General features: G+C 37.4%; 1 long non-coding RNA gene across 4 annotated transcripts in view; it reads left to right on the top strand.

Moving 5' to 3' along the window:
- Positions 1-14,223, top strand: part of LOC111933531 (uncharacterized) — a 131,824-nt gene that overhangs the window by 39,901 nt on the left and 77,700 nt on the right. The gene's annotated exons all lie outside the window — the stretch shown is intronic.

The raw sequence follows: 14,223 nt of genomic DNA on the forward strand, positions 1-14,223 counted from the left end.
TGATGTAAGAGTCTGTGCCAGCAGGCACACAAGGACAAAGCTAGAGCATCTGAGAATTCATGGCCTAGCTCTGAATTCAAAGCCTATTAATGATTTTTAACAGAAGAAAATCCCCATCTTTTAGTTGTACTTACATAGTGTCAAATTCTCTCTCATTTTATTCTCCCTCTGTAACATATTTTTATCTATGAGAAATTCTGTTAACTAACAGATATGAAAACCTTATGTGTTCTTTGGATTTTTTTAATATGGTGTTAACAGGTATGTATGTTTGCTTGTGTCATATTTCTTACACTGCTGGTGTGGTTTGAGCTTAGAAAATGTTTTGGGATATTATTAGTCTTGTAGCAGCGTACAGGATGGTCATGGAAGAGTGTTTAACCTCCCATGAGGCTCTGTGTTTTTTGCAAAGCCATAGAGAGAAGATATCGAGAAGAAGGCATAGAAAGGCATATTATAGGCAGTATTGCAACTTTGCCATGATGTTAGATTAGATTTTAATATACCCACAAGTAAACTATGTTCAAGGCCACATCCTGTGAATTGTGAAAGATCTGGAAAATGAAGTCAAATCTTGCATCTTCACCTGTGAGTTTTTCTGAAGACCACCTCAGTTAATCACTTCTAAAACTATTTTCTATTTACTCTTATAAGTTTCAGTGGAAGACAAATGCGCATCTGCTTTGCATTTCAGTGTTCTCACTCTTATGTTAATACTGTGCTAAATTCTCTCTTTTCACAGGTTCAGTTTCACAATATTTTTTTTTCTTTTTGGTTCCTTTCCTGATCCATGTCACAGAATATTATCCTTGCCAATGAAAATAGCATTGAAAATCCATAAAATACCCAGTCAGTTACAGTGGGAAAGTAAAAATAAAGCCCAATTCTAACAAAAAGTATGCCTTAGTAGTGCTCATTCAAAAGGTGTTAGTGTATTGGTATATTTGGATATTCTGTGTGAAAGTACATAAAGGAATTAAATGTATATGTTGTGTTTATAAAGCTGTTAGGTTTAATGACATAAACTTAAAATGGAAATGCTACAGAAGACAGAACCTTGTAGGGAAAGTTACTATACAATTTGTATACTAGCTACTATACTATTTGTATAAGTCCTACCATTTGTCAATATGCTTTTGGGTCAATTTATGAAGTAACTTATCCGCTTTGGTTAAGAATAAATCATTAAGCCGACTAACAATTTTAGTAAAAATACCCAAAACCAAACCAAAACAATCCACAATAAAATAAACCAATCCCAAAAAAACTCTCCACAAACTGAACTAGAAAAGTTAAGAAAAATTAACTTAATCAACTTGAAACAAGTTCTATGGCCATCTTAAGTAGTTGCGATATTTCTATTCACTTTGACAGGTTTATACCAGCCTATCTGCCTGGGATTCCATATATTTGACTTTTCTGCATGAAGCCTACTGACTTCTGTGGGAACAATATAAATTATATGAAAGGCAAATCGAGCACCAAGGCATATAAAGCACCACAGGTCCATACAGACAGGAATCCAAGTAGTTTTCTTGCATCCCTAAGTCTGCTTTTTTATAACTGAAAATATTTCATTTTGAATTGTTTCTTCTGTTTACCAGTACTGCTCCCCTCATTCACTCTCTAATACTGTTCTTCCCTATGCTGTACTTACTGCCAACACTCAATATTAAAGCATTATATATTGGAAGAATTCTTTGAAAGTCCATTGAATTGATTAGGCCATTTTTAATGTAATGGAATGCTGAGTATTTATGCCTTGAAAAATACTAAACCTAGCTAATGTAATGTTGTGGCTGTTGCAAAAGTTGCCCCTTTTCATCTTACGTTCTCTTTCTTATAAAACCATCTTGATTCTAAATGTATCCTGGGAAATCTGTTCCATGTAACATGAAACTTTGTTTCAAGGTTTTCCATCTAGGTGGAAACGGCACAAGAAATGAAAGGCAGCGGGAAGACTGGGAAAAGATGTGGCTTGTGTTTGTGTCAGAGGAAGACACAAGAGTTGTGTTGTATGGTGGGAATAACACACATGTCTGTTTGCATGCCCTGTGTGTACATTCAAAAAAAGAAATATTTCATGTCTTGTTAGTAACCTTAATAATTTTTTTAAATAGCATTCTTCTCTAGAATATTTTTGTTTTTCTCTATTTAGGTATTCTCCTTCAAAATTCTAACAGTAACTTTCAGTGTTCAAAAAAAGAAACTTGGAATTAGCCAAGGTTCTTTGGGAGTGTTCTTGTCCACTTGCCTTTTATCAGTTGCTCCACTCTTGCTCCACTCTAGTTTATCACTGCTTGTGACTTATGACTACTTCTACTCTTCCATATATATTGTCCCTTAAAACACAGGATCTATTTATTATATCACTGGCTCCAGACTATATGTTTATGGCAGATCACTAAATGCTACTAAAAGCTCTTGGACATGAAAGGCAGAAGAGCCCAGATCCAGAGCATAGTCCAGGAGAGAAGCAAATAACACTCTCAGGCTTGTAGTGCCAGGCCTCTGAGCACAAGAACTGAGAGCCCCTTCTATTAAATTGGTTTGGCAAGTCTGCAACAATATGTTTGTCCTGATACTGGCTCTGCTGCTCTTTTGTATGATCTTCAAAAATGCCTGGATTCCTCTGATTCTGAATTCTATAAAGGACCTCAATGATGCATTAATATCAGGCAGGACTTCTGTGAAAATTTGTGTTGGTAAAGTACTCTGAAGATGTGAAGGGCAATATACTGTAATTATGATTATCCTTTTGTTTATTTAGTTGGTCTATCACTCTTTGCTTTTTTTAAGTTAAATTATTTTTCATCATTAATGAAGTACTTGTCATTGTAACAATTTTCAAAGCAAAGTTAAGAGTATTTTCAAGTAATTTGAGCTAAAGTACTTTTGAGATTCAATAGAAATCAAAGAGTTGCTCAGCTTTCTTAATTTCTTCATGAACAGATATACTCTGGTGTGTAAGAGGTTGGACTTATAAAACTAGAAGAAGATAGCTGCACCCCCCAAAGGGCAGCCAGACTTGTGTTGTGTTATGTGTACCTTCAACAGAGAACTGACTATGTAAAGTAAATCATGATAAAATAAAAATGTGCAGTAAATACTTTGCCATTATGTAGTTTGTAAGTGGCTAAGAAATGACGAACTTTTATAGTCATCCTGTAGGAAAAATGAGGAATTGATAGATTTTGGGGGGGGATTATGCTTTTTTTTTTATGCTTTGTCTTTTGTTATATCCTTCCGAAACTTCAATGAAGTTCATGCCACTTTGCTTTATGAGAGTAAAGCTAATGTCTTCAATCTGAGGCTCCGCTGGAATTTTAAAGTAAAATTTAATAGCTGCCCAGTCAGGGATGTCTTTCACTTCTTTGGTAGCAAATCCAAATACAGTAGGATTGAAAGCAAATTAGTAGTTCTTGATGCTGCTGTTTCCCATCAGTCTCTTTCCATGCTGGTGTCCAATCCTAGACCTAGGGGAGATGAACCCTATCAGGAGTTATTCCCAGCCCCTTTGATAAGGTACAGCACATTACCTGAAACAGGAAAATCCCTGTTGTCCACATTGCCTCTCCTTTCACCCTGTTCTAAAGGAAGGTGTATTGATTTTTTCCCCCCATTCCTTACCTGGGGCTAAAAAAAGAGGTTATATGTTACCAGTATAGATACTAAAACTACCAGAATTCACATCATACAATGAGCTAGAGTTCATTAAAAAACTCACATCACAAAGTTTTAAGAGGGCTGCCTGAGGAGCTGTGCAGGCTACTAACTATTGATCTGTTTAGCTCATTTCAGAACACTGGAAGAATTTCCTAAAAGTGAAGGAAGATAAAGCTGTTTATATGATGTCTGAAAGTAGAAAGGAACAATCAGTCACTGATTCCTTGTCTAGTTTTTGAGTAGTGGTTATACAATTCAATAATAAAGTACTAAAAGAAGGTTACAGTATAAGAAGAAATAAGTGTATTGCTAAACAAACAGATCATTAGAAGATCTGTTTGAAAAGATCTGTCTCTTCTGTCTAGGTTACAAGTTTAATTGATGCAGGCAGTACTGTTAATATAATTATTTTTACAGAAAATATGAGCTGCTGATGGTCAGAATTTTGCCTATGAAATGAGAATGGTAAAAAGCTCACCAGTACATAGAGAAAGGATTAAAACTTGGATAATTGTCAAGCAGCAATCACTGTCAGGGAACTGCTTTGTTGTTGTGTGCAGGCTGTGACATTTGACATTGTTATTTTCAAAGTAGTTATTAGAACTGCTAAAATAACTATTAAAACTTGCATATGACACACAAGTGAGCAATCAGACAATGTGAGAGGACAATGGGAAGTTCTTTGTCTAGATTTGAAGCCCTAGCTGTAGAAAGAGAGGGTATTTCCAGTAGGAGGAGCGGGTATCCTTCACGATTAGCAGTTGTCTCTGTTTCTGGAGCACCATATTAAATCCTGGGGTGGTAGCTCCAGGAGGATCTCAGTAAGGAATATTCATCTATTCGGGCAGAGGACTAGATTGATTTCACAGAATCAACTGTTTTAGTTTAGCAAATCACTCCTAAACTTTTTCCTTAACAATATCATGTCCTGCCCATGCGGGATACTGTATCACACTGCATCACTGTGACAGTCTGGGTTGAGGTTGGTTTCCATTGCTAGTAATTTGGAAACAGGTATCCTTCTCCCTTTTCTGATTTTTTTTTGTCTTTCCGAATTTCTGAAAATTCAATTTTAACATTAGTCTTAATGTCTTCAAACTGTGTTTCTATGTTCAAGCTCTCATCTGTGTTATTTGGAAGAACATATTATTTGTTAAGAGTGGTACACTACACCTTTTGTACTAATGTGAGCTTCCCTGACCTCAAAAGCAGCAACTCATTTCTTCCAAACAAAATAAGTTTCAGAAGTATGCCTAAAGGTGAAATCCCATAAATAATAAACTACTGGCTTCTGTCCTTTTGTCAACAAAACATATAAAAATGCCCTTTCCTTTGACTTTATAAAGTTAAGTTATTACAATTCTGTTTGTGCTCTCTTGTTTCCATGGAAACAGTCAGTCTAATTTTAGGGAATACTCTTCACTCCTGCTTCTCAGTCAAGGATGACATAAAATTATGTAGTACTGCTGATGTCTCTTGCACTGTCATCAAGAAAACTCAAAATGCTGTTGGAGATAGTGTACACATCAGATAAGGAGAATGTAAGTGAAATTTTCCCAAAACAAGAAAAAAACCCAAACCCAAAACTTAAACAAATGAAAAACAACAAAAAGTGAAAATAAAACCAAAAAACCCCAAAATCCCAGAAATCTACACTTTGTGAGCTTTGTGATGCACCTCTATGCTAGATTAAATGTACTGTCACTGGATTTGTCTGAAATAATATTAAAGGAAGAAAGAGTATAGCAAGAAGTGAGTTATATTTAACTCAGATATATAGCAGATCTCTTCCTTCTGGATATTTAAATTTTAAATTAATTAAAATATGTATTTTCACGTGCCCATGAAAAAAATGAAGTAGAAAAGCAAATTAGAAGAGAGGTGGAGACAGTGCTGTTGAATTTCTAATGACTGGATAACTTCGTCTTATAATAAAGATGAAGCTACCTAATATAACTGATGAAATGTCACCTATAAAGGCCAAGGTGCCTGTATTAAATCAATAGTGCCAGTGTGTTGCATACAACACACTAAGGAGTAAAAATGAGCTGAAATCTCATATCTCAGCTGTCAGTAGAGTATCAGCAATGGAACAGAACCATGTTCACACCCAGGAGCATTACCTTTGCTTCTGCTCACACTGAAATGGGGACTGTCAGAGCATCAGAAGCTCTCAGGAAAACTGTGATTCCAAAGATTAGGGAGACATGAGAGAGGTTTAAGAATTCCAGGTTTAAGAATGTCTGTGTCTCATGATTTAAGCCAAATAACAGTTCTAGAAATATATCTGTGCTTTAGCACAACCAATGATACCCAGGACATTGCACTAGGAAGTGAACAGAATGTGTCTAAAGTTCTTAGCATTGAGATGTATTGAGAGCAAAATTATCTGTATTGATGAATGTAAAAGGAACAGATGTCATCTGCACAAAATTTTATTCAAGGAGATTTAGTGCCATAAAGAGTAACTTTATTTAGTGCCATAAAGAGCCAATTATTGCCTCTGGTAATTGTAGGAGGCCTAAAGAAATTAGTGTGTGCATAGTGCTTGCTGGTTTTTGTTCATGGCTGAGCCCCAAACAGCTCCTGGAACTCTCAGAACCCTGAATGTAATCAAGAGGGGACTTAGGGGGACTTCTCTCAGGCAGTAAATAAATGTTCATCTATAGCACTGCATGCCTGTGTGTAATCATATGAACAAAGCTCCATCAATTACTTCTCTAGCAGCAATGAACTACTGTAGAAATAAAATCACAGACAATTGATTGTTAATTGTCACCTCCTTAACCTATTATTGTCGAGCTAGAAATGTTTGTCTTCTCGTTCTCTTATATTTAATCATATTATGACCTAAGAGAAATTTTAATGCATTGAATGTGTGTGTTTGTGTTTTCTTTTGGCTTTGGTCTTGAAATGTTAGACTACATCTATAAATATGAATGAGAAGCCTCTAATATAGAAAGTAGCATCATAGAACATGCAGATGGAAAAGGGTCTTCACGGAAAAAGTAATGCTGCTTTATTTAAAGTTGCTAATAAGGAATCTGGGATGACTTTCACAACTTGTCTTCAGAGAGGTAGATCCCAAAACACATGTACCAAATTATTCTCTTCCTTGAATTGATGTGAACAAAGTATCTCATCTAGATTTACACTCAATAAACTGAGTAGCTTTAAAATATTTTAGCTAGAGATTAATTTGCTGTTGATGTGCACTCAAGGAAGAGTAGTTCCCATTTAACAGTAGTCTGTTGTGTTTTAAATATTTCACCATGTTTTTATAAAATGTAGCAAAATATTTTGAGAGCAACGTGATTCAAAGTAATTAGGCATCCCATACCCAGCTTAGAGATTCCTCTGGTTTGCAGAGATATGAAGTAGCACGTGTGCCATGACCATTGTACTATCTTCACTTCTATCTTAAGGTCATCTCTTTGACATTTCTTCTAGAACTCCCACATAACTGGGTTTTAAAATTAATTTTTAGCTGTTGTTCTGTTTCTCATTGTTTATGTCTGGTGGCAATGAATCTCTTCCTTCTTTCTGCTTGTGCTCCAGCAAGCACAATTTTTTCTGTTCATGTCAGGAGACCTGTTGCAGTGCTTTAATTTGTGATTTGTGAAATACATCTTGTTAGAAACAGAAACAGCTACCCCCAGAAGAGTACAGTTGGTGACAGTGCAAGCAAGACAAAGGAATTGGCAGCAGAACAACACACTGCTGGGAAAGCATCTGTGCTGTGCTTTCAAAAGTAGTGTGGGGAGGGAAGCAAGAACAGTGTGAGAGGTAGAAGCTGTAGCTCCTGGCTTATACCTCATACAAGGTCAAAATAAAAAAATTAAAACACTATTAATAGCTTCAATTCATTTACTCAGTTTTATTATTTTTCCTATTTTGACAGAGTAAGGAGGAACTTATTCTTTCTGAGGGCTGCCAGAGATAGGCTCAGGTGCACATTGAAGTCTTTAGACCACCTGCTAAAAAGCCTTGCTTGTGTCCTGACCCACCCTGTGTTGCCTTCTGTTGCTCTTCTGAGAAGAAGTGTATATATAACTCTCAGCAAGACATAACTGGGTGTTTGATCTATTCTAGTGCCCTCATTCCTTTTGATGCTTCTTGACAACATTAATGGAAGCTGCTTCCTGTAAACTGATGTGTTAGCTGAAAGAGGCAGGGCTGTTTGCTTTTTGTCTAAAAGTTCTACATGTGTGGTAGGTTACACTGGAAAGAGGGCTTATGTGGCTTTGAAAGCTCTTGGTTTCCCAAAGGGCACTGTGTCTGATGGAGCTCAGGAGAGAGCCTTGGTCCCTGTGATGGCACAGAACACTTGAAGAAATGCTCCTTTACTATTCCAAGTACTTGTTAAAAGTCCAACATGGAGTTGGCCCCATTTGTGCTGTCAGCTTTACAAGTGAAAGGCAGGAGTTGAAACTTCTTATGGAAACCAGAAAATAGCACCATGGCTTTTCGTTGTCACCCAATGGAAGGACCATTTCACAGTTGCCACCCATGTTCCACAGCCTGGTACTATGCCTTCTGCAAAATATGCCAAAAATCCCCAACCCAACCACTTTTCCAGTCCCCACAAATTTAGGTGAAATCAAGCTGTAAATATTATATTTTTCGGAGAAGAAAAATTGGTGAATCCTGGTGATAATTTAAGTTTGTAGACTTTTCTTGGCCTTATTCAACATGAAATTGGTGTATGGTCAGAGCTGAAATCTAGATTTCCCTCATATAAAAAAGAAAAAACAGCCTTTTAATTTAATTTTAAACCCCCAAATTTCTTCTGTTGTATAAGTTGACAACGGAAAAAGCCAGATTTGCTGCATGTTCTTATAACTAACAATAACAAATTTAGAACAGAATTAAAAGCCCAAGAATACATCATAAAGTCAATTTTTTGTATTTGTTTAACAAGTGCATGGTTAAATTCAAAGTTAATTGTCATTTATGTGTAAGATGCTAGACCATTTTACTATATTTTTTCTTAGTAAATTGTGCTGCAGCTTTTGACATATTTTTAACGTTTCCAGAGGAATAATGCAATCAATTTTATAAAAAGCAACGTTGTGCATCAAGCTCAAAAAGCATGAAATGAAACAGTAGTAGACTAGACAAGAATGCTGGCATCAAGTGCTGTTATCATTCTCTTAAGGGCACAGCTTATGGTCACTCTTGCCTGGCTCACAGACCTAAGAGTATTTCTGTGTTAAGCTGGAGAAGTTTCTTAGCAAATGCTAAGGATCACAGAAACTGTTTGCAGAACAAGGATCTTACCGTATTTGCAATATCGTTCTGGTAAATTTTTCACTGCCATCAAAGAAAAAGCCAGTAGTTCTTCTGGAACTCTCACTGTCACTAAGCACTCATGATGTTAAGGGAGCTCATGGGCTGGTGCTGAGATGGTGCAAGCCCTCAGTGTTCTGGCACCAAGCTGACAATAAGCATTTTCTAGTTAGATTATCAAAATTCTTAATGTCTGCAACAGTGCTGTTGGTGCTGGAATGAATCTGTGCAGTGAGGATTAAGCAAAACAACACGTTTTAGCCCTGTGGAGCCAGAAGGTGCAGCCAGCTCCAGGGTGCATCTGTTTAAGTTGTGCTCCAGGAGTTCTCCAGCACAGAGGCCCTGCTGTTCTGAAATGGGAGGTACAAAAGAGAAAATGTCCTCAAGGCCTCCCTGAGCTATCCCAAAGCCAGTACTTTGGATTTCCTCACCAATGAGTGGCAGTGCTTGTTCTGCAATTTGGGCTGCAACATCCCTGTATGGGTTTACCTGAGTTAGAAAAAGCATATTCTGTGTCAGTTGCACCTGCTCTGTGCTTTGTTGTTCAAAATAATTGCGCAGTGCATTGAAGTTCAAATATGGACATAAAGTCAGAGCTGTGAAATGCATTTGTTCCATGGGAGAAGCATTAAATCTTGTCTCAAAATACTTGTTTTCTTTATATACAAGTGATAAAATGAAAAAAAAAAAAAAATGCCTGTGTGTTAATCTGAAAGCTACACGTAATAGCTGAAGAAAGGAAGCCCACAGGGTTTCTCCATGTAGTAACCTTTTATGAAAGTCAATGCAGATTTATCTGGAAAAGAAGTGAATAGGAAAGTTAGAGTTTGACCAAAGCAGTGTTATTAAAAATGTCATGATTGATAATCTTACTAATTCTAGAAAGCTTTTATTAATGCAGTATTTAAGTGAATGTCCAGTTACTAGTTTTGAATTTCTGTTGTCCATTTCCCATGCTTGGGAATAGTTTTCCACATGTGGGGTTGCTACCTGCACTCATTTGCCTTAAAATGAACTGATTAAGTAAGTGGAGTTCATGCAAGAGAGACACGGTCTCCAAAGAGCACTTGTGTGCATTGTTTTCTCCCTTATTCATGCTGGCGAAGCAGAGGAAGTCTGTTCTGTCACAGAAATATATCTTTTTTTTATAAGTGCTATATAGGCGCAAGGAGGACATAAGAATTGTCTTAATTACTCATAATTTGTGTCTTAGAAGAATTTCATACCTTGATGCAAGCACCAGCATTTAGGAAAAATAGCAAGTCTTTGCTTTCCTCCCCCTCTACCCCCCCTTTTTTTTCCCTTTATCTATTACAAACATTCATCCTTCATCTCATCCATTAAAGCTCTTTGGGAAATGCCCTGTATTTGCTCCCTCATAGAAAAATCATCAGAGTATGTCTACGTTAAATGAAGATTAGAAATTTGCAGCTGACTGAACATGAGTGCAAATTCAGTATTCATATTAATTAGTTACATTTTTCCCAAACTAATTTCATAGAAATTGATCCTAAACCTACACAATAACATGCAGTTCTCCATGGAATTGTACTGATAAATATTTTAGAAGGAAAATCTTAAAAGGTGTCAAACATCACCATTAACAGCTTTCTTGTGTGCATGATAGTAAAAGCAATACATTCAAAGGTATGTCTATGAGCTAGGTTGAAGAGATTCATTGCACAGATTTTAGGAGAAAAAGAATTCTAAGCTTTGAATTATCCACTATTCTCTTAATTGTGCCTCAGCTGAAGTCAGTGAATCTAAGTGAGCTGCCAGTGCAATTATGGGGAGTTGAATTTAGCCTGTCTACTGCCAGCTCTAGCTGAGAAAGGGAAATGTGCATAAGCAGAGCAAGAACTTGAAGTCCTTTCTTTGATAGTCTTTTCAGATTCTGTGATCTGCTATTTCAATAGCAGAAGAGAGAGATCACTTTTAAAGGGTGGAAGAGTTTATCTTAGTAAATGGGCAAAACCCTGTAATTGTACACCCCATCAAAGCCAGCAGATAATACAACTGAAGCACCCTGTACCTGCTGATGCGGACAGTGAGAAATAGGGAGTTTCAGAGTTAGAGCAAGGCTAGCAGGCTGTGTAAAGACTGTTATTTTTGTGCTGGCTGGTGTATTTGCCATGGGAAAAGCTGCTGTCTGGCCTTTGTGTTGGAATGTGTCTGTTTACCTGTTGCAAGGAGGGGGCATTCCGTCTGACCTTGGATGATAATGTGTCATACTCATTTTATCAATGCCCTTCTTTCTTGAGGCTTTTTATGAGGTTTGATTTCTTCTTGCTGTTTTCCCTTGCTATTTAATGTTCTCATTAATATTGGCTACTAATCTAAGAGAAGCAATACCCAAAAGAGCTGGGCTGGGGAAAGGCTTGGCTGTTTCTCTGCTTTCACTTCCAAGACCTTTTTGTTGCCTGTTTATTTATCTCATATTATTGAAAGTTATTAGAAAGATGTTTAAAATTATCTCTTTCACTATCACTGTTGGATTCCTTTAGCTTTAGAGAGAAATATATTTTAAAAAAAATACCAACCCAACAAAACAAACGATGCAGATGTTTATGGCTGGTGTATCTTGATTGTAACATTAAAGGACATTCAAAGCAACAGCAATAAATGATGAGGAATTACAATTATCTCACAGTTTTTTTCACTTTTAGTACTAAAACAGTCTTCGTATCTCTGTAAATCAGCCAGTTGCTGAAAGCCCAGGAGAAAGGGAGTGATAGAGCTTCAGAACAATTGCATGTTAGGGCAACAGTGTATTCCTATTTATTTTTTTCAATCACCAGAGAATAAGCATTTTAGGTAGTCAAAGAATACATGTCATTTATTCCCTGGCTTGTTTTTCTTTCCACCATATTTTTGACTTGCCTTTCTGCTGCTACTAGGCCAATTACAGGAGCTGAAATGCAGTTTTCCTGAATATTATTCTTCCTTCCAGTAGAGAAGCTATCCCTTATTTCAAACAGAAGGATTGTGCTCCCACATTACTGTGGCAGAATCCTTGTGCATGACTTTTTCTTTTAGCCATTAGCTTTGTCATATTCTGACTCATAAATCAGCCAGGGGGTAAAGGAGAAAGAAACAGGTTGTAAGTTGTATTACATAGTGCACCATGAATCTGGCTTTTTGATACTGAATATATATATATATGTATATATAATTTTGTTCCTTAATAGGATTTGGTCATGTCCAGTTATAAAGACATCATTTCTGTGCTTCGGACCTGGTGTGTTCTAGTGGCCTGAATCATGTTTCTCCACTGACGTGCATTGTTATGGCTAAGGGAATGAGCAGTGCCGTCATCCCAGTTAGCTGGGGAAGAAGCTTAAGTCTGATGTTCAGCTTCTGACACCTGATCAGATAAATCAGTTCAGAACAACCGAGATGCTGCCTGCTGGGCCAGGGCTGCAGAGGCTGCTTCTATTTTAAGAAGACACACGGTACATTTAGCATACTGATGGCAGCACTGCAACTGGCAGGAAGTCGAGTGATCTCTTCTAGGAAAAGCTGCTTTCAGGTACTGAAGCAACACATCTACATTCACTTTAGCCTTTATTGTACATAAAATAATTAGTGAAAACTTTCACTGAAGTCCTAAAGTTAAGGCAGGTCACAGGGATCCCTGGTTGGTGAGTGTGTGTGGATGTGTGTGTGAGCTGAACACTAATCCCTTAATGGTATTAATTAGACCTTAGCCGGTGTGATGTTCAGGCTGTGCTGGCATCTAGTGCCACACCTGCTATAAGAGACTACAAAGTGGTGTTAATTGGTACCATTTTTTTTAGACTCACTTGCTCTCTGCAACGTTAGCAGTTTGTTAGGCAGATATATTCATCCTTTCAGCTAACACAGTGTTTGCTGTTTTGGGAAAATTCAAAAAATAACCTCTATGGGTGGAATTTCTTGGATTTTGCTTTAACTTCTTTTTTTCCTGATGGAGTGCAAGAATGTTGTGGGTATTACAGCATACTGCCTGATGTCCCTAACAAACAGACTGAGACTGCTAATGAACATGGATAGAACCAATTGATTATTCTACTGTTAATTAGACCTCTGCTTTCATCACTGCAGAGTCAAATCAGGTAATTCCACTGCCTGAATATCTCATTTGCAGGAGATTTGCAGGATTTGGGACAACCTAGGTTTAATTAGCTAAATGACAGCACCTATAGTTGCAGATAGCCTTGGCAGAGGAAGGTAGTCATTTCGTAGAAATAATGAACATGCACAGTAAACCCTCCTCTAACCAACATCCAGAGTAGCCCCTGAGGTGAAGGGGAGGATATGGTTTGCAACTTGTTTCTACTTTTTTGTTTCTTAAAATGTCCAAACATCCAAACAGCAATCAATTATGGTAGAATAGGAGAAAGGCAGATAAAAGCCCACCAGAGTTCAAGGGAGCAATTATGTCTGTTTTACCTCCATACAAGCAAAGATGCAGAAAAGGTATTTAGTCTGTTGTTGTTTTTGAAGGCCAAATAATTCCATGTGAAAAAAAAACTTGCACAGCTTTTGGAAATCTTTCTGTGCTTTGAGGGAGAGGCTGTTACGATTTTTTTTTTGTCTGCTTTAGAAGCAAAAATTATTAATACATCTATAGGTAGGAAACCATTGTTCCATTCATCTCTTGGCACATGCCCCCAGAGTGTGTAGTACCTGTCTGTTTGAAGAGCTCTGCCATTAAAAATTTCTGAAAGACAAGTTCCAGGTAGAATCAGAACTCTTTTTGAGTATAGTAGCTGGAGAGAGGTACTTATGCAGTTTAAGCAGCATTGTGTCTGCTGGTGTGCTGCTCATCTGCTGATCTGTGAACAGGAAAGGGATGACTGTATCAAAGAGCTTTGGCCTTACATCTAAGAGAGTGGTGCAAGAAGAGCAGATCTGGTATATGGTACAAACCTCACTGCTTCTAGACCCTAATCTGTTCTCTAATTCACACAATTAGGAAGACAGAGGCATAGGAGAAATGGCATATATAAGGAAGCACAAAAAATAGGAGGGAAAGAAATAGGATAAATTCTTTGTGGGAACCAGACCTTGGATGTAGCAGTAGATGTTTTATTCATTCAAAAGAGGAACAGAAATTATGGCAGTAGAGAGGTCAGCCTTGGGAAGGGAAAGGAAGAAGACAAGAGATGTTTTCTATCCCTGCTGCTCTCTCCTATATCCCAGAAGCATTATTTGCTCCCTGGAGCAGTGCTGATCTTCCCAAGCCTCCCTCTGCTCCCCATGAGATCTTGTTCTGCATAGCATCCT

Source organism: Cyanistes caeruleus, chromosome 10, assembly GCF_971803275.1.
Source record: "Cyanistes caeruleus chromosome 10, bCyaCae1.hap1.1, whole genome shotgun sequence".
Lineage (NCBI taxonomy): Eukaryota > Metazoa > Chordata > Aves > Passeriformes > Paridae > Cyanistes > Cyanistes caeruleus.